Source organism: Gopherus flavomarginatus, chromosome 1 (assembly GCF_025201925.1).
Source record: "Gopherus flavomarginatus isolate rGopFla2 chromosome 1, rGopFla2.mat.asm, whole genome shotgun sequence".
In the NCBI taxonomy this organism is placed as follows: Eukaryota; Metazoa; Chordata; order Testudines; family Testudinidae; genus Gopherus; species Gopherus flavomarginatus.
Window position 1 is genome coordinate 355110991 of NC_066617.1, and position 24066 is coordinate 355135056.

Consider the following 24066-nt stretch of genomic DNA (forward strand, 5'->3'; position numbering starts at 1 on the left):
CACACCCTTCTGAAGCTGTGCAAAAGCTTGAGGAGTCAGAGGTAATGGAGGAGCTGAGGTAGAGGGAAGTAAATTGCTGGGAAGGAGCCTGGTGTAAACTTGGAAGATTGTTGGGTATGGGGGGGAAAAGTATGGAACAGGGTTTTTTTTGGAGGGGTGGACAGGGAGGGATTGTTAGGGAGTGTCCCCTATGCAGACCCTGGCTGACTCTTAGCCTCTCCTGTTCAGTCAGGCACATCTGCCCCCATCCCCATGTGTTCCTGCATCCCCATGTGTCCTTGCACCCTCTGTCCATGTGTCCCTCCACCCCCACTCAGACACCTACTTCCCACATCCCTATGTGTCTCTGTACCCCTTCCCCATGTGTCTCTGTGCTCCCACCTAATCACTCCCATCTCTATGTAGCTCTCTACCCCCTCCCCGTCCCCCTGTGTCTCTGTGCCCCCACCCAGCCCCCCCCGTCCCTTTGTATGCCTGTACCCCTTCCCCTATCCCTATGTGTCTCTGCACCTCCCTCCCCCAAGTGGCCATGTGCCTCCACTCCCATTCAGTCCCTGCCCCAGTCTGTCCCCCTTCATGAGACCCTGTCTGACCCCCGCCCCAGCACCCCACACTGTCTGTCTCCCCATAACCCGTCTCCTGATCTGGACTCTTGCAAAGAGGACACTGCAGACTCTCACTGTCTCTCTTCCCTCTCTGGCGGGGTGCTTCTGCTTTATTCTATCGCTACAGCGCCCTCACCTGGGCAAAAGGTGTAACTGCAGCAACATTTCAGCAGAAGCTTTTTTCTGTGCAATAAAATTAAAATATGCGGGGCTTATTAATTCTGCACACATGCAGTAGCACGGAATTTCCCCAGGAGTATATAATGCTTATAAATTCCAAGGATTTTTTCTACTGGCAGTATGAGACCTCCAGCATATATCACTCAAATTGAAGTCCCTCCTGATCACACAGGTTTGTTTCCCTGCACATTATATATAGATGTATAAGGAGCCAGTCATCCTGTTCTCTAGTGTGATTTGATGGTCTGTAGTGATACCCACCAGTACCCCATCATGTTCTTTATCTATTAGGACATTGATCCCTAAGCATTCAAGATCATTTTCTTCCAAGTTATCAGTGACTTAGAAACAGGTACTGACATTTTTGATGTAGAGTGGCACTCTCCCACCCCTTTTCCCACTAAAACCTTCCTAAATAGATTACAATTATTGATTTTTAACGTTCCAATCATCCCACCAGTTTACATTCCTTCACCTAATAAACTGTTCTCCATCTCACCATGTACTTTTATAACGTTCATTTTCTGTCATTTTTCAGTTCCATTTTTTGGCAATTGGAGGTTGATCCTTTTGGGATCATGATTTCACTCACACTGGCTAAATTAGTGCTGTTAACCTAGCGTAAGAGAGATCAAAATACATTTCTTATAGTTGACTTATATGGAGCCATCTCTATCCTTAATGTACTATGACTAATTTATATTTTCTAGAGCATAAACATTAATGTTTATTTTTAAAGGAGAAGAAGTTCCTGGTGATTGTAGCAGTGACGTGACTCCTGGATTTCCTTGTTCTGCCACAGATTAGCTTTGTATTAGGCAAATAACACAGCATCTCTCTACCTTAGTTTACCCTTTTTTAAAATGGTTAGAATAATACTTACCTCACAGGTGTATAAGGCTTAATTATTGTGCATGAAGTGCTTTGAGATCCTTAGGTAGAAGGCTCTTCATAAATGCAAAATACATTACTATTACTCTATAGTCTTCAAATAAGTTTTCAATGGTGTCAATAATATCATAATAATCTCTATGTATATATACCTCTCGCTTTCTTATTGTGTTTTCTATATTTCTCGGAAAACACTGCGTTCCACTATGAGAGTAAAGTCTCAGATCCCAGCAAAGATCAATTAAGATGTCAATTAATGAAGGGAGGCAAACAGGTAACTCAGTCATTGAGGGTTTTATAGTTGGTCAGTCGGATGAGGCTCAGACCACGAAGTCACGAGATGAATGTCAGAAGACGAAATCCCTGCAAATAAGGGACATGAGCAAAGGAGGAAGTCAGTTCTGCTAGCAGATTTATGGGTTGGCAAAGCAAGTATAATTATACTCTTTAGGGTGAACATCATGCCACTAGCTTCCCCCTGTTAATCACAATACTATATATTTTTTCTCATCTATGAATAATAAGAGATCCTCCTAGCACTTATCACTGTTAGAATGAATAAGATTTAAAGTCCACCCTTTGAGGTGTTGGATTGGTTGTAAAATGATTAAGAACTGTCATAAAAGAGCTCGCCAGCCTACTGCTAAAGCAGTACACATGGAGAATCTCTGAGGAAATGCAGAGATGAAAAATTTGAACACAGTGAAATATCTAGCTTGGTCCTGCCTTCATTTGGGGATTATCCATAGCCTTATCTAATAAAATAAGTATCCTCTTAATTGTATGTAAGGAGCTTTTTGATCCAAATTTATTTCTACCATACATGGGATGTTTCCTTATCCTTTATTATTGTACATTAATCACACTATAAATGCTAGACTATGAAACTGAGGCTATAGAAAACATTAAACCTGTCAAAAGAATTACTCTCACATTGACCACAGCATCCTTCCCCTATTGTGTTTCATTGCCATTAACTTTGGATTTTTTATTCACATTCGGACCCTGGCAGACTGAGAACTATGGCCCTTGCTTGTACGGTTAGAAGTGGCATAAAAGTTCTGGACCATCCAAACCCATTTTTGGGAAGGAGGCTCTAGGCTTGTTCTGATTCTCTCATTATTCACCTGTCAAAGCTCTGAAAAAGGAAATATGTCCATTTTCTTCAGCTCAGCAACCTGGAACTTCCAAAAGTGACTCACTTCCCAGCATGAGTAAACTATGAACTTTATTTCCCATTTCTGAACCTCCTGATAGGAGCAGCCTTCTTACATGTAAAAAGCAGCTCTTGTGTCCTCTCATGGATTGGTTACTGGTTAAAAGATAAGCAGCAAACGGTAGGAATAAATGGTCAGTTTACAGAATGGAGAGAGATAAATAGTGTATCCCTCAGGGCTCTGTACTGGGCCCAGTCCTATTCAACATATTCATAAATGATCTGGAAAAAAGGATAAACAGTGAGGTGGGAAAATTTGCAGATGATACAAAACTAGACTGCAAAGAGATACAAAAAAATCGCTTAAAACTGGGTGACTAGGCAACAAAATGGCAGATGAAATTCCATGTTGATAAATGCAAAGTAATGCACATTTCAAAACATAATCCCAACTACACATATAAAATGATGGGGTCTAAATTAGCTGTTACCACTCAAGAAAGAGATCTTAGAGTCATAATGGATAGTTCCCTGAAAACATCCACTCAATGTGCAGCAGCAGTCAAAAAAGTAAACAGAATGTTGGAAATCATTAAGAAAAGGATAAATAATATGACAGAAATTATCATATTGCCTCTACATAAATCCATGGTATGCCCACATCTTGAATACTGTGTGCAGATGTGATTGCCCCATCTCAAAAATATATATATATTGGAATTGGAAAAGGTTCGGAAAAGGGCAAGAAAAATGGTTAGGGATATGAAGCGGCTCCCATATGAGGAGAGATTAATAAGAATGGGAATTTTCATCTTGGAAAAGAGACTACTAAGAGAGGATATGATAGAGGTCTATAAAAGCATGACTGGTGTGGAGAAAGCAAATAAGGAAGTGTTATTTACTCATTCTCATAACACTAGAACTAGGCGTCACCAAGTGAAATTAATAGGCAGCAGGTATAAAACAAAAGGAAATATTTCTTCACACAATGCACAGTCAACCTGTGGAACTCCTTGCCAGAGGATATTGTAAAGGCCAAGACTATAACAGGGTTCAGAAAGGAACTAGATAAGTTCATGGGGGATAGGTTCATTAATAGCTATCAGCCTGGATGGACGGGGATGGTGTTCCTAGCCTCTGTTTGCCAGAAACTGGGAATGGATCACTTGGTGATTGCCTGTTCTGTTCTCTCCCTCTGGGGCACCTGGCACTGGCAACTGTTGGAAGTCAGGATACTGGGATAGAAAGACCTTTGATCTGACCCAGTATGGCCATTCTTGTGTTCTTATATGAAAAGTTGGAGTGTACTGTATTAAATTTGGAAGGGGAAAATTCACTCAAGTTGTTTCACTACCCCTTTTATAGGAAGGATGGGAAGCAAAGTAGGCAGGCAGCAGGGACTCTGAGCAGAGAGACCTATATCCTATGAAAGCTTTCTCGTTTTCATGTATTTATTGTATTGTGGTAGCACCTAGGCACCCTAGTCATGGCCCAGGATCCCATTGTGCTAAGTATTGTACAAACAGAGAACACAAAGATGGTGCCTGTCCAAAGGGACTTATCTAGTTTGCTTTATTTAGAGGTGGAACCTGAACACAGTGAAGGCTGAGAGTTAGTCAATCTGTTCTAGTAGGTTGTTCTACACCCAAGAATCTTATCTTGAGCCCATCCAGGCACGTCCAAAAAGCCCAGGCTAAGCTTTTCAAAACTAGAGCCCAGGTCCACAAAGGTATATCGGTGCCTAACTTCCATTGAAATTCGATGGAAGTTAGGCACCAAAATACCTTTGTGGATCTGGGCCTAGGTTCTTTATGTTGGACTCCTACATCCATATTTTGGCATCTAAACAAGAGACCTGGATTAAAATCAACATCAACAACAAACCATGAGTCTCTTCTAAAATCAGGGGGAGCCGCTGGGGGAGCAGTTTTGAAAATCACACTACTTATTTAGGTGCCTAAATATGGACTGAACCAAATATCCAAACTGTTTTCTTCAACTGAACAGTTCTCCTCAGCTGAACTCATAAAGACAATCAAATTAAATATAAATGGGGATAGACTACAAGACTTTTTCTTGAAAGCCTGAATTGCTAGCAGCTTAACAAACGTAAAGCTAGTGGTTAGCATTAGGAGCACACTTGTTATTTTCCCACCCAGTGAACGTTGGATGTTAACTACTTCCCAGCAGTGAAAAATATCACGTGTATGTTAGGATCCAAAGTGCATGTTGTGCTTCTGAAATGAAGGAGTCGGCACCAAGGATTTATCTAACAACAAAGCTGATGCCTTAGGTCAGTATCACTGATTGACATACAATGGTTTTCCTGCTCTCTGGTTCTGAACCGACAATGTCAGTTTCATTCAGTGGTGCATCAGTGCCAGAAACAGAATGATGGGAGAGAACAGTGTATGGGAAGACCAGGCTTTTTTGACTACCTGCTCTGAGCAGGCTTGAATAACATGATGGTTACAATTCCAGGAGCTGCCAAGGATTTGCCTATTCTATTCGTAGTGCTACCAATACTAGTATTTCAATAGTATCTAGAGGACCCAAGCAAGATCAGGGCCTCTTTGTGCTAAGCACTGTACAAACATAGAATAAGAGATAGGCCCTGCCTCAAAAAGCTTATAATCTAGTGGGGAAATCTTTCCTGAACCCCCTCTTATCACCAAGCCCATCAACAGAAGCAAGCTCCCCACAGACCAGCACACACCAACTCAAAGTGGCACTAGTTCCTGCCATAACAACAGATGCAAAATCTGCAGACATAACTCCACTGCTCTGATGATCAGTACCGCTCACAGCACACCTTTAAAGATCCATGGATCTTACACATCTATCACAACATGTTGTACATGTCATCCAGCACATCAGATTCCCCAACAGCAGTTACATGGGTGAAACCAGACTCTTGAACGAATTCATGCAGAAAAATGATAAAAGACAAAAACACCCTATCACCTGTGGGCAAATGATTTTCACGGAACAGTTATTCCATATCTGACCTCTCAGTCCCCATCCTAAAAGAAAACTTGCACAATACCTTCCAAAGAAGGGCCTAGGAGCTTAAATTCATAGCTTTGCTAGACACTAAAGACCATGGACTCGATAGAGGAACTCATTTTATGTCTCTTTACAAAAATCTATAGCCCACTAACCCTCTTTTGTCCTATGACTGGAGTTTGTTAGTGGCCAACTTCATTTTGAATGGTCCCTCACAATGTGTGTTAGCTCCCACGCTTAGAGAGACAAGGTGAGTGAGGTAATCTATTTCATTGGACCAGCTTCTGTTGATGAAAGAGACAAACTTTCAAGCTTACACAGAGATCTTCTTTAGGTCTGGGAAATGTGCTCAGCATGTGACAGCTAAATACAAGTTGAAACAGGTTGTTTAGCAGAAGTAGATGCATATTTTAAGGGACCGTTCAAAGTGAAGTGGCTCATTAACAGCTCTCCAGTCCTGGGATCTAAAAACCTCCTTCGCATAACAATCTGTTCCACCTAGTATTTATCTGTAATGCTCTGATTACCTTTCCCAGGACCAAAGAAGAGTTCTGTGTAGCTCAAAAGCTTGTCTCTTCCACCAACAGTAAAAGATATCTCACCCACCTTGTCTCTAACGCAGAGAAAGGAAGTTTTATTATCCCAGTTTTTTAGATGAAGGACTGAGATATAGAGAAGAGATTGTGACTTGCTCAGAGTCAAACAGAAAGTCAGTGGCAAACCCAGAACCTCCTGATTCCCATGTGACTATCCCAACTAGGCACTGACTCAGTGGCTGCTCTGGGACTGGAGCACCCACAGGGAAAAATTAGTGGGTGCTCTGCACCCGCCGGCAGCCAAGCTCCGCTCACCGCCCACCCCACCTCCTCCACCCCGTGTGCGCCGCATCCCTGCTCCTCTGCCTACCTCCCAGCTCTTCCCGCTTGGCCGCCACCAAACAGCTGTTTGGCAGCGTTAGCATGCTCCGAGAGGAAGGGGGAGAAGCAGGAACGTGATGTGCTCAGGGGAGGGGCAGGGAGGGGGTGAAGTCGAGGCGAGGACTTTGAGGAAGGAGTTGGAATGGGGACAGGGCAGGGGTGGGAAGAGGCAAGGCGGGGCAGGGCCTCATGGAAGGGGTAGAGTGGGGGGGCAGAGGGGGGTGGAGCACCCATGGGAAAGAGGGGAAGTCGGCACCTGTGATCCCAAGACCGTCATTCTAGGACTTTCACAGTTGTCGCCACTGGTGGTAGCAAGGGTGGGAAATTTTAGGGGAAAAGACCCCTGTAGATACATCTACTTTTTCCTTATGGAAGGCTGCCACAGTTGGAATCTGCAGAGATGCTTGAGCTGGGAGGACCCAACTAGTATAAAACAAAGGGTGCTGCTGGTACATTTTCATTGAGGATTCCCTTTGGAAATCACTCCCTGCCTCCTTGATCTTGCAGAACCTCAGTTTGTTAACCTTTTGGGATGCTGCAAAGAACACCCTCCTCCCCCATGCATTCAGGGAGGGAGACTGGATAGAGGGTTAGCATTTGGGTAGTCTTATTTAATAGCAGAGAAATAGTATGATAGCAATGCACCATGCTCACATTGTCAATTTTATTTTGCAAAATATAAACCTGATAAGTTGCCTGGTATCTGGGATCAGAGCTCTGCTAGAAATCTAAATAAATAATTACATAATACTCTCTCAGAGTAAGAATTTGCAAGATGGGTCTAAGGATTGAGATTTTTGGCCACATCCAAATCCCATTAAAGTCAAATGGGAAAGCTGCCATTGACTTGAGTGGGTTTTGGATCGCAACCCTTGCCCTGCATGAGATGCTTACTGTAGGACATCAGTGAAGATTTTTGAGGATATGGGTATAATGTTCCCTTTCTCTGAGTACGGGTAAGGAAAGGAACCATCAGCCTTTGGTCAAACTGAGATCTGAAGAACTGGGATTTAGAATAACATTTTGGAAGATAAGGTATTTAAAAGCGAACCAAACAACAAGTCTAGTCATCCCCTGTAAAATCTGAATATTGTGAGACACAGCTCATGAATTAGTGGTTTGAACAGGAGAGAGACAAGGAACGTGAGGTGATATCTTTTATAGGACCAACTTTTGTTGGTGAAGAGGACAAGCTTTTGAGCTTCACAGAGCTCTTCCTCGGGTTTAAATAAGACAGATGTGTATATCAATATTCTTTCCAGTGTTCAGATAAAGCAAACAAAACTAAATAATGCAGTGAACCTCTTTCAATGGCAACTGCAGCTAATACAGATTGTTAGCTCAAAGGAAATGGAAAAGGCTGGTGGGAAAGAGAGGAATGAAATGTTAAATATATATTTTAAAATATTGATAGGGATGACAGAGATGTGACAAGGCTAGTAAGCAATGTCAGAATTCTAGCAATACCAAACAAACAAATCTACAACTACCCATAGGGAATGCATTGAGTCTGATTCTGTCCCGATTCACCTGTTAAGAAATGCTGGATTTTTTAAGTTACCTAAGAGAATACAGAATCATGGCTTGAAGACGAATTCAAATGCACTGATGTCTTGAACAAAGAAAACTGTCAAAGCCCCGAAGAATCAATGTATTTTTGATCAGACTAATGATAACTATGGAACAATGACAAAAAAAATAATCAGGAATCTACCTGATAAAGGTTTTGTCTACTTCTGCTGCATGTTTAGTTCAGTGTTTTTTGGCATATTGTTATTCTGACACTGCTGAGAAATTCACAAGATAAGCCAGAGAGAAGAAACATCTGCTGATTTTTATTGGAGGAGCATATGGTTAGCAAATTAAGATGTGGAACTGTGAAATATTAATAATAATATAAAAGCAAAAGGATTGGGGTGTTGGTCAAGATTGAAAAGGGTTCAGGGTTCACTCTGCAGAGGAAAAAAATCATCAAGTTTTCTGAAAAGAATGCACCACAAAACAGAGAATCTCCACTAAAAATGTATTATGAATGTAACAGTCTTAGAAACTTTTCCTCCCTCTTTCTTCTGTGTGTGGAACTTCCCTTTGTGTCAAAGGGTAAGTGAGAGACATTCCCCATTAGTGGTGCCACTGCAGATTTCAAACAGACAGTGTTTTCAGATTGCTTCTCGCTGTCTGCTTATGGTTCCAAAAAGGTGTAATTAGTTACTTAGGGCTGGATTGTGATGTTTAACCAAGGCTCAATGCTGGGTGAAGAGCCACCTTTCACCCCAGCAGGACACATGGCTCAGCCTGCGCCTCCCAAGCCCTGACTGACTTCAGCTCAGTTATGCCTGAATTTGCAGCAGTGTAAAGGAGAGGAGAATCATGCCAAATGCCTCTGACGGAAAAGTTCCTGGATCATAACTGTTATGTGTTTGGCATTTGCTATCTTTAACACCATAACAGAATGTTTGTATAATGACTACACCACACCTAAAGAGGAGGGAACGTTGTCTCGGTTTACTGAAGGAAGGCCTCTGGCTCAGACCAAGTGTAGTACTTTATGGCGGGTGGGGCGGGAGGTGGTAAGCTTTGCAGTGCTTCACTCACCCCCGGGGAATGTAAGGCCGGAAGGCTTTAAAGGTGCAAGCCCTGGCCATGGGAAGCCCTTTCTCCACACAATAGGCAAGGCAACAGCAACCCTCCTTCCCTCCGCTAGAAGTGTGAATATCAGGTTAGGTTAGGACCTGCTGTGGGTATTGCATTAGTCGCTCCTTTTTAGAGGCGCTGGAAAAGAAATGTTACCTCACCACCATATTGATTTAGGTGGAGTGAGGATATTTGCCTTCCTCCCAGCGGGAGTCAGGGAGGACCCATTATGGTGAGGAGAAAAGGTGGTTAGACTATATGTCGCAACTTATTTTGTAAGTGTGGGGTGGATGTACAGTGCAGGTACTCAATAGAGAACTCCTCCAGTGACCAGATAAATGGCCTGGTAAAGGATTTAAAAGGATGTGCTGATTAAAGGAATGGAATTGGTGGGGGGAGGGTTTCAGGACTCCTATGATTGGTATGACAGGGAGCCAACCCCCATTCTTATAGCCCACCTTAACCCTCCTACAAGATGGGGAGATGGTAATGTCCAAGCCATGGGTTGGCTGGTGTCCTGGATGGAAAATGAAGGGAGGCGGTGGAAGCCATGGGTGGTTATTTGAATAAACGTGGAATTGCCTGCACTGTACACATTTATCTGCCGAGTAGTCCCAAGTATCTAGTAATAAGATGGGAGGGATAGCTCAGTGTTTTGAGCACTAGCCTGCTAAACCCAGTGTTGTGAGGTCAATCCTTGAGGGGGCTACTTAGGAATCTGGGGCAAAGATCAATACTTGGTCCTGCTAGTGGAGGCAGAGGGCTGGATTCAATGACCTTTCAAGGTCCCTTCTAGTTCTAGGAGATAGGTATATCTCCTATTATTATAATACAGTTATGACCTGACTGAATCCATATCAAGTGTCTCTTTCAGTATAGCCAGACAATGTCATTTTCTGGATCTTATAAATGGGGTGTATAATTTATCAAAGGTTTTTTGTTAATCTGTGATGTTGCCTGAGACAAAGACATTGATATTTTTCTGTTATATAGAAGAAAAAATTGCTTATTTGTAACTGTTGTCCTCTTCCAATATGAATTGTGATAGACAACATATAGGTACCATGCTCTTTATTTGTTTATTATTTCTCTGATTGACATTGTTGCTTGGTAAATAGCTGCTTTTAGAGGTGATAGCTCCAAGCCAAAGATCAGATCTAGATTGGGGATTTGCATTCAGGCCTATCACTTACAAATAGTAAACGCTGTAGTAAAAGACAAGCAAATGTGAATAAGCAAACTCTTCAGTTGTTTGGTTACTTTTTATAGACTAAGAAGAAAGTGTTTATCTCCCATCTGCCTCAAGTTGACTTTCCACCTAGTGTAGAACATAAGGTTCATGGTCATAAATATACAGAAGAAATCCTGGTTAGCTAAAATATGTTTCCATATTAAATTGTCTTGTGTGCCCATAATGCTGAAGTTGATTTTAGAAGTAAAAGTGCCTTTTATATATAGAATCATTTTTAGAATAATTTTCACAAGAACATTGCTCTTTTCTGAAGAGGATAAAATTTAAGTAAATCTTAGTGTGCTTTACTCGGTGGGATGGAATCTTAAGATTTGTTCTTTTCACTGAATTTTACAAAGGACCAGATGTCTGGTTTGACTGCAATATGAAACATCTAATGTACAGTAATGGAAAGCAGTCAGAAATCAAGTGGCTAATGATATCCCTCGCATGAAAGGTTAGTACTTCAATGAGATTGAAAATTGTAATGGGAGTGAATCCATAGATCTGCTGTAGATGCTCCATGTTCTATAAAGAAGAGTGACCTGATGTGATTGAGAGCACTCATAGAATAGCATATAACCAGTATGCTGGCCAGTTTAGAGCTGCTCTGTAGTCTTCCAAGGATATTGAAATCAAAACAAACTATCCCATCAGTTGTCCTGGCTGACTGTCCAAAAGTTTTTCTTATGAAAATTAAATAGGAATTAAACTGGTAGGGTTTTATGGAAATTGAAAGCCTTTCTATAGGTTTCTTGAACTGTCCTAGAATTCTACAGTGAGAATATTATTTTCTGTTGAATTCTGTAGGATGGCTCAATCACCAAGAGAAAAGTTATATTCTATAGGACTTTTCCATAAAAGTTACCTCTCTATACCATGCTATCACCATTTCTAACAAAAACTCAGTGTAAGAGTTAGCACTGTTGGTATTCTGCAATATGAATCTTCATGGGACCCAGATATTTGGTTGCATTTCATCAACAGTGTCATGGTGAAAAGTGTCCTCTGGCAGGGTAAAGGGAGGGAAGAATTAATTTTGGGATACCAGTCAATATGAGTAGCTGTTTGTCTTCCTTGTTAAAGAACCACAATATCCTTTTTCCCCCTCCAGGGTTATGTTTTTATATTATAATTAAAGCAAATTTTCTATGCAATTATAATTTACTAACATTTTCAAAATAGATGAATAAACTTTAAATGTAAAAACAAAATGGTGTTCTAATTGTTGAAGGAGAGGAGTTGCCGGCTAGAATACCATTGCTTCTTTAATGAAGTGCAGACTTCTCTATCCCTTATCTGAACCAGTGGACACTTAAGCTTCTGTCTGCTTTGCAGCAGTCTGCATTTTTGTGGTGTTGGATTTTTAGCCTTCTGTCCCTATCATTTTTTAAAAAATTATAAAGTGTTACTTTAAAGTTGTGTGGCCTAATTCTCTGACAGACTGATCGGTGTTAACACCAGCAGATATCTAAACCCATGGAATGTAACTATTCATCCTAAATCCAGCTGAGTTATTAATATTCTTTGTCTCCTTTCTGACTCACTTCCGCAAGAAAGCTGCCCACTTTGCTGAGCGAAAGTATCAGGAACAAAAATGACAAATTAAAATTGGTGGAAATATATTTGTAGGTCAACGGAGAACTTCTTTCATTGTAATCTCTTCCAGTATGTGCAGTGAGATAGGGATGGTTCTTGTCATACTTTCATAGGATTTAAGGCCAGAAGGGACCATTATGATCCTCTCATCTAGCCTCCTGCATAACACAGGGCATAGAATTTCACTCAGTAATTTCAGCATTGTCAAGGTTCCTTCCCCACTCTGAACTTTAGAGTACAGGTGTGGGGACCTGCATGGACACTTCTAAGCTTAATTACTAGCTTACATCTGGTATCACTGCCACCATCCAGAATTTTCAGTGTCTGGATCACTCCCTGTCACCTCAAAACCTTCCCCTCCCTGGGTAGCCTTGAGGGACTTCACCAATTCCCTGGTGAACACAGATCCAAACCCCTTGGATCTTAAAACAAGAAGAAATTAACCATCCCCCCTCTTTTCCCCCCACCAATCCCTGGTGAGTCCAGATCCAATCCCCTTGGATCTAAAAACAAGGAAAAATCAATCAGGTATTAAGAAAAAAGGCTTTTAATTAAAGAAAAGAAAGGTAAAAGAAAACCCTCTGGGAGAGATTAGCATACCAGCTACTCTCACAGACAACAGATTTAAAACACAGAGGATGTTCCCCTGGGCACAAATTTAGTTACACACACCAAAAAAAATACCCAAATACCCAATTTGATCCTACCTCTAACTGCATAAGACAGGTTACAAAGAAATAAACATAAACCTATTTATTCCTTTCTAAAACTTACTACCCTGATAAGAGGCTGGTTCCTTGATCTTTTTCACTCCGGCTGAAACTCTAAACAAAGGAAAAACTTCCCTCCCTCCTTTTGAAACATCTTGTTCCCCCATTGGTTCCTCTGTCAAGTGTTAGCTAGGCTAGGTGAACTTTTTAACCCTTTACAGGTAAAAGAGGCATTAACCCTTAACCATCTGTTTATGACAAGCATCAAGCCTATAATTTAAGGTGGAGGTAGACCATGTCTCTTAGAAAGATATCCAGTTTTAATTTAATTACTTCAAGTGATGGAAAATATACCACATGCCATGGCAAATTTTTCTAATGAGTAATTGCTGTTAATAATTTGCACCTTATTTCCAGTCTGAATTTATCTAGCTGCATCTTCCATCCACTAGAGCTTGATATGTCTTTATCCACTAGACATTTCTTCCCGTGTAGGTACTTATGGACTGTGATTAATTCACCACTTAACCTTCTATTTATAGTGAGTAAGAATTTTTTGTATAATGCCATAAATGTGACTAAACAAAGTACAAACTCCAGGTTCAGAAGAGCTTCCAATCCAAGTATCATGAAAGATTAGAAACAGCATCCAGCAAATGACTTCTTAGCTCAGTAGGCAGTGTGTCAATCTCCTAGTCTGATGGTCCTGAGTCTCAGCCTCAGAGAAGGCAATCTGGGTCTTTTTTAGAAGACAAAAGAGTTGCAGGATCCATTGGCTGGAAGTTGAAATCATCAAAATTACAACTGGAAATAAGAAACACATTTTTAACAATGAGGGTAATTAACCATTGGAACAGATTCCACAGGGATGCAGCGGATTCTCCATCACTTGGAATCTCTTAATGAAAAGGGAATGATCCTCAGCTGGTGTAAATCTGCATAGATCTATTATTGCCAATATCGTCTTTAAGGTATATAAAGTTGCAGTGTTGATGAGAACAGTTTAAAGCCAACCATGACCCCGAAATTAAAGGCTGGAGTTCTAATGTATATAATAGTATGGGGGGAGGAGCGATAAAGATGGCCACATAGTGACTTAATCAATGTTAATTGCAAAATTTAAGAGCCTGCAGCTCTCATAAGTGTATTCAAGAGCAATGTTCTGATTAAGAAATAAATCATGTGTACCAGTGAATTTTGTTAGAGCAATTTTCAAACATATTTAACTACAAAATCTCCTTGCACAATAATAGTACTTCATCTGGGACCATTAAGGACCTAAAACAAACCTGTTAGAGCCTCAAGGCCCATAGCAGGATATCCTCACTTTGATGCCATTGCATAAAAAAAGTAATAGGCTCCTCTTTCCTAAAGTGGCCCTGGCCTTAGATAGAAGCCCACAAAGGGATTTCCTGTGCCAATTACTCAGACAACTGAAACTAGTTACTTTGTCTAGTAAACGAATATCACTGTTTGATTTCCTTCAGGAAATATTGACTTTTGAAAACTCTGATGGAGAAAAATAGATTCCTCCCAACACCCCTTAAATTGTTTGAAGACAAGATTTATACTACAAAGTGGTCTATATAGTGGAAGGAGAACAGAGCTGAAAGAGAAAATAGTGTAAAATAGCCTTTCTCTGCTTCATGAAAAATGAGAATTATGTTGTGTGAGGTAGTGAATTCCGTTAATTTTTTCATGTGATTAATTTGTCTAGTGTGTTTGTAGATACTATGTAAACATGCATCTAAAGAGCATCATTTAGCATGATGTGTGCTTTGCGAATTTACTTTCTAATGCAAATGGAGGCAAATATGACTGATACCAATTTATATACAAAGGGCTATGTTCAGCCCTCAGTGATGTGGGCCCAATTGTCACTGACTCGATCAGGAGTTGCACGCATATACCCAAAGGAGAAATGTGAAAAAGCACTGGGCTTTTAGTCCCCATTCAGAGCAGCACTTAAGTATGTGCTAAAGTCCCTCAAAGTGAAGGTATGGAATTTAGCATGTGCTTATGTGCTGACCTGAACTGGGGTCTTAAATATATGCTGTAAAGGTGGTTGGGGCATACATTTGGGTCTGAATTTCACATCCCCCACAGTTCAGATATGAGATTTTGGTCCTACTCATTACTAAGATGGGAGGCATTAGTAGATTTAGATCAAGGTTCAGATTTGAAATACTTCCAAAATTTGAAAGGGTTTGCTTTGAGCCCCTAATTTGTATTAAGGAGTGAAACTAAAAAATAAAAATAAAAATAAATAAATAATGAAGTGTCGATAAAGTTGATTGTGACCTTTTAAGTGTATTGCTACTTGTTACGATGTTTATGCTGTCTCAGTGTGTCTACTTCTTTGATGGAGTTATCAGCTTCAGAAATGCTGATTTAGCCTGTTTAAAAACTGGATAGTGGATTGAACAATAGTGCCAGTAATAGCTAGAATAAATTTGTGGCCACCTTAAAAGGACTTCTAGATGTCCTTTTAAAAAATTAGGCAAAGGGGTAAAAAGAGCAACAGTAAAAGAGAGCAGGGAAAGAACTAAGAAAAGTTACATTACAAGTAATCTTTAGACTTTGATAATGTTTGATTGCGTAATAGTGTAGGCCAGAGAGCTAGCTTTCGAATTTATTTATTGTTATATATTATTTCTTTCTTTATTTATTTTATTCAGCAGTAATGCCAGAGCTACGGGCCTGTATCCTGTAAGATATTTAGCATAAGGCCTGAGGCCCATGAACTTTGGCATAGATAAATGGTCTAATGGTCACCCCTATGTTTTGGGGAACTGGAAATAGTGTGTGTGAGGGGGAATTTTGTCCATAACAACATCAGCCAACCGCAGGAACATGAGCTAACACTGGCTTTTGGATAGAACATTTGCAGATACATGATCACAAGAGGGCCATGGCAACGAACTGACGTATATGATAATTAGTTGAGATCATTAATATACTAACCTATACAAAAAGGACACATTAACTTTACTAGGGTGAGGAAATACAAATGAAGAGGGGAGAAACCCCTGCTGAATATGCATTAGACATAGTGGCGTAAGTGTAACATACTACAGAAGTTGTATCCCAGCCTGTTTGTGGGATGATAGAGAGATGTAGCTCTTGGGAGGTGCCAGGATGTTGGCCACTAGTGATGACGAGGAAGGTGGTGGTAATGAGGAAGATGATGTCTAACATTTCAGGGTATTCTGTCTCCTCAGCCTTAGATCCTGCAGGATGTATTTTATCCTCCATGGTTGTGCTGATGAGCTTAAAACACAGGAAGCAAGTGATTTGAAATAAAATCTAGATTGTTGATATTCCATAATTATGAAATAAACAAACAAAACTTTAAAAGGAACATAGATACCTCAAATAAATGAAACACTTAACTCTTGCTATGGACAGTCCTACAGTATTTTATCCCAAAGTCAATGTTCATTAGGATGTTGCTAATGTACTCCCGCCAGTTTTAGCCAAAGTTATCTTCTTTATTGCTGACTGGTTATACCTAATTTGTAAGGTCCTAGTTGACTCCTGTTAGGGTACATCTACATGGTGATAAAAGCCCCACAACACAGCCATGGCTGGCCCAGGTCAGCTGACAGGCTTTTGGGGCTCAGGTTGTGGGACTAAAAATTGCTGTGTAGATATTTGGGTCTGGGCTGCAGCCTGAGCTCTGGGATTCTCCACCCTCGCAGATCTCAGACCTCAGGTACCATCCTGAGCTCAAAGGTCTATACACTGATTTCTCAGCCCCAGAGGCCAAGCCCCGCAAGCCCAAGTCAGCTGAGCCAGGCCAGCCATGGATTTTTTATCCCCGTGTAGACATACCCTTAGGGAGACTTTTGCCAGCACGTTTTCCTCTGGCAGCTGACTTTTTAAATCTAGGGGAAACAGTGAACTGTAGCCCTAAGATGGCAATTTTGGACATCAGCTGCTTAATGCTTCCAGTTGTAATTCCCTTGAAGTAAATATTCTCCTCTCATTTGGTGGCTGGCTGTGGTGTAGGGAAAGTGGGGTTGTGGGGGAGGAATTCAGGAGATGTAGGGGCTATTTCCCTCCTCTTCAGCTTAGATTTAGGGTAAATTCTGTATTTTCTCTCTGACTGTTTCCCTGTCTGAAAAATGATAATACTGACAATTAGCTGCCTTTGCAAAGGTCTGAAAATCATTCTGTAAGTGGTAATGTATGGTATATTTTTTTCCCCGCCTGACTTTCCTGTTTCTTTTCAGGAATGCTCACATTTAGGATTGCTTTTCAATTAACCTTAGGCATTTATAATCCACATCCAACTGCCTGTTAATGTCAGCAAAGTATAAGGCATCCAGAAAGGGTCCTGTTTTCTATCAAATTAGGAAAGAAAAGAAGGTACAATAGCATTTGCAGGCCCACTAGAAGAAAAAGAGTATCCATTTGTCCATATTCACCTCAGTAGGCTCCTAGAAGAATACCTGTCCCTACAGAATAGATTCAGCTCAGCCACATCTTATAGTAATATGACTCTCTGCTTCCTAAATTTAAAAGGTTCAATCCCATTCTCTCATCCCTGAAGGTGTGGCACATTACCTACTTTGCTTTTTGTGTCTTTGAATTAAATCTTTATTACAACAATGTTATTTTTTTCTTTTTTAAAAAAAGTACTTTTACAAAGAGCCTCTGTTATTCCAACATTAAGAAACCCCCTTTTGTATGACACAAAGAATAATAATGTACAGCATTCAGATATGCCACAAAAGCACCTTTTTCTTCATCGGTAACCTCCCGTTAGGGCCAGTGCTGTTTCATTGTCAAAATCAGTAGGTGCCGTCTAGCTCAGCATTTATAACTTGAGTGTTATCACCTTTCTTGGAAGAGCTTGCTGTTAACTTCCAACTGAATGAAATTAGCCACACATCAGCTCTGGGGAAAGAAGTTGGGGAGAGATGGGAAAAATAGTAATGATAATTTAGAACTTCATGGTGACTGCACCTAATACAGTCTAGGGGAGTAAGACCCTTGCCCATATCTCTTGCCCCATCACACAGTGCAGATGTTCGGCCCAGATTCTAGGATGAAAGAAGGGCTGTGTACCTGATATTCTCCAGCCCCACCATGAGCAGGTGGATGGTGAGGGACAGAAATGGGTAGGTAATGAACAAAGCCATGGCTCCACCCCCAAATACAGTAAGGTCAGTACAAAGGGTATCTTGCATGGGGTGTCACAACTTACTTTCCTTCCCAACATTAAGATGTGGAACAGAAGAGAAATTGTGTGTCTGAGTTGATGTTCCCTCCCAGGGCCTCTCCCAAGGTTGTGTAACGAGGTGCTAATCTTTACACAGAGCTGAATCTAAAGGCCCATCTCACCCTTAGGTAACACCGTTCCTGCCTTCAGTATCTAGTGGGTTGATGTATAATAAATTATCAATCACAACATCTTTTCTTTAACTCTGTGTAGCTGTTGCCCAGAAGCTGACTCATGATGTGTGAGTGCAGGCATTGTAAAGCTGTCCAAAAGCACTTCTCTACTGCTGGTTATAATCAAAGGCCTTTTCCCTGCAAACCAGAAGGTAAAACTTCTGAAGCAATTGGCCTTTTCACAGATTGTGGCACGGTAGGCTAGACAATGTCCGAAGCACAATTTCCATGCAATTTCAGATTTCCTTTTTGGCTGTTTCAGAAGTCTGCATTTTCTCTCTTCCTTATTTTTTTTTAAGAAGGTCAGTTTATTCTTCAGAGGCGAGTGGACCCAACAGATTATTGTCTAGACTTCACACCCTAGCCTATGGCCTGTTGCCTCTGAGCTGGCTTTAAATTGTTCCTGACAATCACTCATTGCTTTCTGAATAAAATATTCACCTCCACTGGCTGTCCTGATGCATTGGAAAAAGTGCTTTTGGCTCCAGTCTGACAAGCTCTGCAGCAAATGTTTTCTAAGAGAGAGGGGAATGGAAATCTTTGGTATGTTTCATAAAATGCATGAAACAAACCAGTTGGTTAGATAGGATTGTGGTTTTCATCAATTGCAAAACTCATTAATTTGTATCTGGATTTCAGACCTGTTCCCAATGTGGGTCACTGATGTTTTAAAAATGAATGCAAGTTTGTCCTAGGAACATGTGCTTTATTAATTTTGTTAATTAGAATTAATTATCTATTAAACTGTGTGCCCATCAACTAGGAAGTTTACAATCCAGAGTGCTGGGATTTTCTTATTAATTCTATATGAAACAATAGCAGCTGAAGTATGGGAGCTTATGGGCTTGATTCAATCAAGGAAATCATTCGGCTTCAGTAGCACACAAGAGAAGACAATTGTTTTGGTGTCTAATATGTAGTGTCTGGTTGTAGTTTTTGGTTGAATCACAGCCCCATTGTGCTGTGTAATCACACAGGAAGACACAGTCCCTATCCTGAACAAGTCTAAGGCCTTGTCTACACCACAAAGTTGCAGCGCTGGTGAGGGGGTTACAGCGCTGCAACTTAGGAGGTGTACACATCTGCAGGGCATCACCAGCGCTGCAACTCCCTGTTTGCAGCGCTGGCTGTACACCCGGTCGAACCTCGAGTGTAGAGGATCCAGCGCTGGTGATCCAGCGCTGGTCATCAGGTGTAGACACTCACCAGCCTTTTTCTTGACCTCCGTGGAATAAGCAGGTATCCCAGCATACCTGAGGAAGCCTCTCTGGTAATCAAGCAGGTATTCTTCCCCGCGGTTTGCTCTCGCATTCCCCGAACCCCCCAGCAAGCAGGTCTCCTTCCCCGCGGTTTGCTCTCGCGTTCCCCGAACCCCTCCGCAAGCAGGTCTCCTTCCCCGCAGTGTGCTCTCGCGTTCCCCGAAACCCCCTGCAAGCCGCCCAACAGCGCTGCAGTGTGGCCACATCTAACACCACTTGCAGCGCTGATTGCTGTAAGTGTGGCCACTCTGCAGCGCTGGCCCTATACAGCTGCACTAATACAGCTGTAACAACCAGCGCTGCAAAATTGTAGATGTAGACATACCCTAAGACAAGACTGAAGTAATGAATGAGATAAACAATGGGAAGGGGTGAAGGAGGAGGATGATAACAAGGTGACATAGTTTAGCTACCTGTACAACTGCTTGGTTCCAGGCTGTTAAAAAGGGTGAGAAAATGTGTACTGTATTTTAAGTGTTTTTTATGAGTTGATGTGAGGCAAACCCGCAGCCTGACCAGGGCTGCTCACTCTGCTACAATGACTCCTTTTCCAGCTCCTCCAGAACCTTCTCTGCAGGTTCTGGCTGCACTTCTCCCTGCACCTCCTGCTCTATGCACACCCCATCTGTGGCTCCTCGAGGTCACCTCCTCATCAACCTCCTGGCGCTGGCCCAAGTGGCCATCCATCATACCAGGAGGCAGTGCTCTGGTATGAGAGGTGCTTTGCGACTGTGAGTACTATTTCTGCTCCTCTCTTAGGTCACATGTCTGGGTAGAATTCCTCTGGGCCACCTCCACTGGCTCCTTAGACACCTTTGAAGAGCAGTGGGTGCTGTCCGGGGTTCTCTGCTCGGTGTCTCCCTCTGGCTTCCTGTTTTTGACCCTGTGACCCTCACTCCCATCCCTGTTTTTTCATTCCTTGTCCCCCAAATTTATTTGAGCCCTGGGTTCATTGGCTCCTCCCCTTAGGCTGGGGGAGGAGCCTTTAGATGTGGGCGGGCGTGCACCCTCCCTCCTCCGGGGACTCAATAGGTACAATAACTCACTCTTCCAGCAGAGCCTGACTCATCTCTCAGGCCTGCTGCAACAACTTGGCTGCACTGACTTCTCCCTCCAGTGGACTCTGCAGTAACTCAACCCTCAGGCATGCTGCAGCACCCTATCCCCAGGCAGGGCCTGAGGCAACTGACCCAAAGGCACAGGAGCCTTCACCCTCACTGCAAGAGGGGCAAATTAGTCTGAGAAACAGCACCACTTGGTTAGGAACAATTTTGCTGCCATTTGGTGTTACACATGCCCTAGGCTTCTTCTAACCTGCCTTCAATCTTGTCCCTGACCAAGCCTTGTTCCCGCCTACTTCAGACTTTTCTGTGCCCTATCCTGACCTGCTCAAGCCCTGCACCCACCTTCTGACCCCCAGACTCATGGACTGACTTCAACCCGGACTCACCTTCGGCCTGCTTCCAGACTCTGACTACAGTCCTGATTTGGTTTGCCCATGTACTCTGACCCACAACCTGTCCCTGAATCTCAATTTCAGCCCTGCCTTCAGCCTGGTCCTCACCCTATATCTGGCTTCGACCACCACTTCAACCATCAGGTCTGACTGCCTAGAACCCAGAACCTGAGTTGACAGTATTTCAGTGCTTAGTGCTTTACAAGAAATTTACAAGAAAATTAAGATGGCTCCTATCTAATTTCTCTTTCATATCTCTAAAGAATTTGGAATCTTGGGACTCTGTGTTTCAGTGGATTGGGCATCAGATTAAGAGGCAAGAGACCTGCTTTTTAAACCCAGCTCCTCCAACAGTTCACGATGTAACCACTGGTAAGTTACTTTAGCTCTTTGCACTTCCATTGCTCCATCTGTAACATGGGGATGATGATACTTACCCACCATTTATAAAGTGCTGTAAGGACCCTGGATGAAAGAAAACAACATATACATGTGGTGGATTGTTAGGATTATTATTGTTGTTGTTATTTATTATTTGTATAATCATAGCACCTAGGAGTCTCCGTCAAGGACCAGCACCCCATTATGTTACGCACTGTACAAACAAGAGATGGAAAAAAAAGACAGTCCCTGCCCCAAAGATCTTACAATCAAAGTAATTGTTGCCATCTTTTCTAATCACTTGGTTTAGGATACATGTAAACTAGCTACCCAAATGGGGCCTAAGGACAGACCTGTGCTTGGTGCATCCCATGGACTTCAGTAGGGCTCTGTGTGGATGCAGATGTGAACCAGAAAAGCTCTATTGCAGGATCAGGGCACATAACTTTCTACTTTACTTTAGTAGGTACATTTTCATATTCCAATAGGACTTAATCAAAAGCCCAGTGAAGTCAATAGGAGTCATTCCATCAACCTCAGTGGACTTTGGAACAGGACCATAGAGATTTAAAACATTCCTTGATGCTACTTATTCCTGTGGATGGCAGTGCTGCTTTTCGCTAAGTAGGGGTTGAACAAAGGATGAAGTTGACCCTGCATATGCAGTGCAATGCATTTTTGCAAATGTAGCTTTTCTAGAAAAACAAAATGGGTAAGGAAAGTTCAAGTGCATCACTAGCATTCAAAAGCCAAGATCTGTAGTGTAAAAGATGCCTACAAAGGAAGTATTGACATTTGGCCTCACAGTTTCGTTACGTTTGAACTCTGTACATAGAAAAAAATAATTACATGGTGTTTTAAGCCTTCACAAAGGTCACTCACTAGTACTGCAATATACAGCAGTAGAGGTTGATAAGATAATTCTCTGAGCAGAAACACGTTTTAATGGCTGATCGGGGCAAATTATAAGAGCTTCACGATGCACACTTGATAATGAGATTCAATTATTTCCTATGAGAATTTTAAGCCCCCTGAGCAACCCATCTTCTGCTTACTGTAAGCAAAACTAATCTTCCCAAGTATAAAAATGACACTCATCTTTTTATTGTGCTGGCTTAGACAAAGGTCAGATCTAATAAAGATCACTGTGCTTGACAAATTACACTTAATGTTTCTTTTCCTCCAGCTTATACTATATTGCAAAGTCAGGTTACTACAGTAATAGAATAATGGTACTTGATTAACTTTCTGAGTGCAAGACCGCAGCAGCACCGTCCATATCAGAGTCTCCGTAAAATATTCTTTTACATCAGGTTGGTATATACTTATTTTGACTTCCAAATACACAGAAGGCCATCAAAAATGTCTATTGGCCATTCAAGAAACAGGAGAATACAGTAAGAAGAACCAGCACCCACTGATGCCCATCCCTTCCTAATAGATGTGCTTCAGAGAAAGATAAAAAATCCTTAGGGTCTCTGAGCATATGCATTGGGGGAAGAATGGTCCAGTAGTTAGAGCATTACCTTATAACTTGGGAGATCCATGACCTGCTTATTCACAGAGATCCATGTGACCTTGACCAAGTCACTTGATTTCTCTCTTCCTCAGTTGTTCATCTGTAAAATGGGGATAATGACAGGGCCTTATCTCACGGAGTATTGTGAGGATGAACATTCTGAAGACTATGAAGTGTTCTGATGCTACAGTGATAGGGGCAGTATAAGTACCATAGGTAGATTCCAAACCCAAATTTGCTGAACAAGGTCAACTTGTGGACTTCTTTCTCTGTAACCTGGTTCTCCTACATTTAGGATTTATTTTTTTATGATCACATAATGTCTTTAGTAAAAAAAACTAGACATAAAGAACATGGCAACATAAGCTTTATCTTTAATCATTGGAGAAGATTTTTTAAAAACCTATAATAAATAAATTCCAGGTTCCAGAATGAAATATTTTAATTAGGCACTCACTGGATCTTATTTAGCCCTTTTGTAGTTTTAACGTTGACTATTCCAATAAATACAATCTTTACAATACTGATATTTGGATTAGTAATACTGTAGGGTGATGAAATCACTGGGAGCTGCAGAGGCACAGTCTCTCTGAAAATCAGGTCGTAGTTTTCTGAAGCTGAGCACCTGGGATTATAGATCATGTTTGAAAATCCAGTCAAAGTTAATTGCCCGAGAGGCACCCAGTAAATTGTGTTAGAGCCAGAAAGAGAATCCAGAAGTCATGACTGCCAATCTTCATCTCTAATGGGTAGACTCTGATTCTGAATACTATGTTCATTCCCAGTGTTTCCTTTTCTGCAGTAGCCACATGGCATTCTCTGTTCTTGATACTATCATCCGATGACCCAAAGCTGATTGCCATGAGTCACTTCTGGTTCCTTCTCAACAAGTTTAAATTGGTTGCATTTAATTACTGTTGGTCTTTCATGTATTCCTTTTTCCAAGATCTTCATTGATTTTATTTAGGATTTTCCCTGTCATCTCATGAGCTTTTGTTTTGTTTTTAAAGTGAGCTTCTTTGCAAATTTCACTTTCCCCCCACCCCACTCTGTTCTGCCAACTCTTAATTTTTTTCCTGTCTCTTGTTAGGAAAATATGTTCAGTAAATAAAGTTCAGCTAA